The following is a 5,766-nucleotide window of genomic DNA, read 5'->3' on the forward strand; positions in this document are numbered from 1 at the left end:
TATCCCCTTGTTCTATTTTAGATGGGGATCTATTACTATTTGCACTGACGTGCTTAACAGATGAGATACTAAGGGCATCCACAGTGGTGCGGATGTCCCGACGGACATTCCCGTGGACATCCCCAAAACACCTCCTGCCACATCATAAGGACTTCCCAATGCACTGCCACAACATAAGGACATCTCACTGCATAGTGGCGGACATCCTCTAAGACATCCCGACGTACTTCCCACAATAATAAAAATTCACAAATTCACCAAATTAAACAATTTACGGAATTAAAATTTCGACACAAATACGGAGAAATTGCAACCACTTTATATAAAAAAAACATACATAGTACAAAAAAAACATACATAATTATTAAAAAAAATTACATAGTTAAAAAAAACCGCCGTCTCACTCCTCGGATTCCCCGCCGCCAGTACCCTCGTCGTCCCCGCCAGTAGTCCCCTCTTCGCCACTCTCTGCCATGTCTCCCAACTCCAAATCGCCCCGCATACTGTTGATGACCTTCAGCGACGACCTGTAATGGTGATCGGTCGATGTCCGCCATTCAACCATTGCATGTAACAGGGTTTCATGTTGCGCGACGCGGGCGAGTGAGGGGAGCTCGGGATCGTTTTGGGTAGGAGCTGCCGATTGGGCCTCGGCGGACCTACTGGCGCTTCCACTAGCCATCCGCGCCGCGGACTTTTGCCCTACCGGGCGACGGCGGCGAGCCGACGATGAAGGTGTCGGGACCCTCGGCGGGGGGAGTTCTTGGGAACCAGCACTGCTACTGTACTCCCCGGAGGCGCTAATCTTCGTCCGCTTCGGCCAGCCAGATTCAACACCCGCAGTAAACTTGACCGAAGTCTGCACCACAAGTTACACATCCCAATATTTGAATTCCACGAAGCCCGCCGCAGCGTCTTTGAACTGATGGTGAGACAGAAGCTTCACATCCTCGGCAGACATGCCGCTGGTTGCCGAGCGGAGGTTTGTGTAAATGCCGGCGAATCGGCTGAGCTGCCTCTTCAGCCGCTCCCACTGTTTCCGACATTGCTCTCCGTTGTGAGGCTTCCCCCCTGGTGGTTTGAATTGGAGGTAGCTTTGGCTAATGCGCCACCACATCCTGTCGATATGCTGGTTAGCCCCGATATATGGATCCTCCACTATACTGATCCACGCCTTTGCAAGCGCGATGCACTCCTCTGTGCTCCAGACGGTCCTCTTTTTCCCGCTGGATCCCTCCCCCCTCAGCGGCCCCCGCCTCACCATCGTACCCCGCCGCAGGCGAGGTAGTGCCCCGTCCCCTGCCCCTCCCTCTCCCTGTCCTCCCCCTCCTCCCTGTCGCCATTGGTGCGCCTGTGGGAGAATCCCGGATCGGAGATTGCCCCAACTCCTCCATCGAGAACGTCACGATGCCAGTGAACTGAGTCTCGAGAGCAGTACTCGGGGGGTTGTCCGTCGACAGTAAATCCATATAGGGGCGATAGACATTGTCCACCGGTGATTGGGGGACCCACTGCCTACTCCCCCTGCAGCGACAGACGAGCCTAGGCATGCACAAAGGTTCGGAACCGCTGGTTCCGGTTCATGAACCGGTGGTTCACGGTTCAAGATATGCATGAACCGGAACCGGCCCGCCAAGGGTCCCGGCGGTTCCGGTTCTAGTTCAAAAAACTGGCGGTTTACGCGGCGGTTCAAAACTGCCGGTTTTCGGCCTGAACCGCCGGTTCGGCGGTTCGTCCACTTTTTTTCATTTTTTTATTTGTTTATGTATGAAATGTGCGTAACTAAAATTCAAAAAGTTATGATGAAAGTTGCAATTTTATTGATATTACACGTTACAACAATTACAAATCGAAAAACCTTGAGGCCTTGAAGTCTTAAATAAAAATTTAAATACAAACGAGACTATTAGGAACAATTATAGAGAAATCTAATTCATCGACTAGAGTATATACAAATACAATTATGTAATTGTATTTGCATATTTTTAAAGTAGGAACAAATGGAAAAAAAAAGAAATAAAGGAAAAAGGACTTGAGCTCAACTTAAATTTTAAATTTAAGTTGAGGTGCCTACGTATCCCCAATGCTCATTTGCAAAAGGGAATCAAAGCCCACGTAGTTCTCTTACCTTACTTACCTATTTGGCTTGGCCTGCGGCGGTTGACGGTTGGCCTACGATTCATCCCCGGTGAATTCATCTTGTGATCCGTCCTGACGATTATCCCAATCATTTTCTGGTTCTCTGACGCCGGCTTTGGCCCAATCATCAAGTAACATCAGTGCTTCTATATTTTTTGCCGAGAGCTTACTTCTTGATTCATCCAACACACGCAAGCCAACACTAAAAGCGGACTCGACGGCGACAGTGGAAGCCGGAACAGAAAAAATCTCCTTAGCCATTGACGCAAGGATGGGAAAATCTTTCTCGTGGGTTCCCCACCAATCATGGACGTTGATTTGGGTGGGAGGAGTAGGACCTTCATCACCAAAGGAAAAGAGTGAATAGAAATATAAATCTAATTCACTTACCATACCTGAGGACCTTCCGTCGGTGTTGTAGCTGTATAGGTCGGCTAGTTGGGATTGCGCATCAGGGTCATCATAATCGGCTTGAAATGCAAAGCCATAGTTATGTTCTTGAGGAGGGGAAGTCTTCTGACTTGGTGGGTATTGTTATACTTGGTTCCATATTCGGTGTAGAGAGCGCGCAAGTTAAACTCGAAGGTATGTTGGATAGTGGACTGGTCCGGGAGGGTTATTTGAAAGGTTTCTGAGAGATCTACTCCAAATTCGTCACTGGTATCGGATTGGATTGCTTGAAGGGGGCTTAGATCAATTGAACTCAAATTGTCATAATAAAAAGCTAAAATCCTAGAGGTACCGCCTAATTTCCATTTTGGATCCAATATCTTTGCAATCAAAAACACGGTGGGAATCTCACTGAAATACTTAAGCCATTTTCAATCATATAATATAAAACACACATTAATTTAGGTGAAGAGGAAGCATTTTTCATTGCATTTTTAAAACCAAGTGATATATACAAGCAATGCTCTAAAACACGTACAGCGGTGCAATAATTAACACCCGATAATTCAACAGTAGCATTTTTGAAATATTTGAACAATTTAAATAAAGCGACGCTATGTTCCCAACAACTATATGAAAGATATAAATCATGTACGAGATATGTTCTAAAAAATCACATAAAGAATCTTTATGCGTCCTAGGGGAATTCAAACAATCATATGTTGAATTCCATCTTATAAGACACATCCATAGTAAAATTCGTATATCTAACATTCTTTTGATGACAATATTTCTTCCATGCTTTGCCAATAGCTGGCTTTTGATGGATTAATCTAACTGCAGTTCTAATAGGACTAACATGTTTTTGCCATAATTAAAGCGCATCTTATTGTTAGGGTTTTGTAAACTAGAAATCACCTTTCGAGTGATTGGATACTGTAAAACTCTAATTGTTATTTTCCTATAAATGCAACAGATTATTTTTTGTCATAATGTTGTTATGTTTTACATTTAATGGTTGTTTATTGCATATTTAAATGTATAAGCAAACGTAACAAAGCCTAAGTCTTTGTTTTAGTAGACCGGTTGTGGGCGTCGTCCAATTTAAGGTAACACGGTCTGTTCTAAACAAAGAAAAATAAGAATTTCACAACCTTGATAGCCCTAGACTACCTATCGCGAAAAGTTGCAATGTCAGTCCGATTATTTCTAAGCCTTATTGAAATAAGATGACGTTGGTGTGGTATAGCACTGAATGGATCTAACAGCAAGACGAGTCTTTATGCTATCTACTGAAAGACGAGGTCTTGATAATTAATTTCTTAATCAATGTTAGCATTGAGCATACGATATTGAGTATCTACTACTTTGACTTACCAAAGGTGCGGGTTTTTCGTCACCTAACGATCCAGGTATATTGGGTAGTGGTGATCATTATCTAGCGGTGCTAGGATTGCTATTAAGTTGAATCGTGCGCGAGGAGAGTCTCGTTTGATAACATCCACAAGAGGAGCTCGAAACAAGGTTTTATTATTCGGAACCTAGCTAGTTAGAGTTTAATTACTCTATGAATAATAAATAAGAGTTTCTTGTTAAGTCCACTCTTGGAGATTAAAATATGTTAATTAATTAAGTCCATAGCAGACAATAATTAATTAATGGATGTTTCTATCTTAAGCGCGGGAAATAAATTAAATGCAATTAAAGGAAACGCGGAATACTTGTAATTTCGGATTTGGAAGGCAGTGCAATATAACTTCTGTAGTGGCTGCTTGTAATATTCCAATATAAGCTTATACTAAATTGTGGGTTCAATTTAATTAGTAAAAAGCTAATTGGGTGAGGCTTGATCCAAATTCTTCCTTAGATCTCTGACTGGGCCCAATATGTGACTTATATAAATAGGAGAATAAAGGAGACAGAAAATACACTTTTTCTATCAAAATTTCCGTCCCCCTCTTGAGAGAGAGAGTTCGAAATTTGTGCTTCCTCCGTGAGCAGTTTCTGTCTTCGTTATTCAAGTCCTAGTACGTTGGTGAGATTTGCCCACACAAATATCAGCGTATAATCCGGGACACCAGTCAGAAGGTCCGAGGTCGAGTACTGAAGATCTTCACGTGGAGAAGACGCAAACTATCTTCGATTCTTGATCGAATCAACGAGGTAATTTGGCTAATTCCGTAGTATGCATGTTTTAGGGATTTTATATTCTAAAGCATGATTTTAATTCAAGTTATGAGCATGATACATGTGATAATTACGCGAATATAATTTGTCTAAATAATCTGCTAAATAGATCAAATTTATGTGATCGGTAATTTATGCACGCTTCCGCTGTCAACCCCTTCACTTATACACATAAATTTAAAATATGACATATGCATCTTTGATGAAAATACTTACCTCCAATTACCAGAGAACAAGCCGCAATCAACTCGCTAATACTTGCGGTGTTCGCAGTTGCATTATCAAAACAATAGAAAATATATTGTTGCATAATTGAAACTCATTCAAAACTTGTATAATCAAAGAAGCAATTTTGGGTGCAGTGTGTGGAGTTTTAAATTCTCTAAAACCTATTAAACGCTTGTTTAATGTCCAACTATTGTCCACAAAGTGAACCGTAATGCCCTTGTATGAATGACAGTTAAAACAATTAGTCCACACATCTGAGCAAATGTTCACTTTGTGGCCCAAGTTAACTAAATAACGTGATAATTTAATATTTTTCTCTAAACATTGCCTAACGGTAGATCGTTGAATGGTCATTCTACATATTCTTTTGATAGCTACGTTTAAACCACTTTGCATAGTAACCTCAAATTTTTTGTCGTCATAAACGTTAAAAGGAAAATGCTTCATTGTCGTCCATCTAGTCATAACATCAGAAAAAAAAATTTGATCATATTTAAAAAGAGGCGTACCTGACGAACCCAAGCCACCTGGTTGGAAGTTTAGTTGGGTTTGGGTAGATGTAGTGCCGCATTCTACCGGATGCTTTGGCACCAAATGGCGACGAAGGGTGCCATATCCCCCACCACTCGAAAATTTGTAGACTTTATCGCAATAGTTGCAATACGCATGAAACGCCGATGTCTCTTCTTGAGAGTGCGGATCATGAGGACTTGGAATCACCACCGGGACCTTCTTGTAGTGTTTGACAAAAATATCAGATTTCAAAGCTTTTGCAGTGTTAGTGGGTGGAGGGGGAGGCATCTCCTCATTTCCGCCGGTACT

Source organism: Salvia splendens, chromosome 3 (genome assembly GCF_004379255.2).
Source record: "Salvia splendens isolate huo1 chromosome 3, SspV2, whole genome shotgun sequence".
Lineage (NCBI taxonomy): Eukaryota > Viridiplantae > Streptophyta > Magnoliopsida > Lamiales > Lamiaceae > Salvia > Salvia splendens.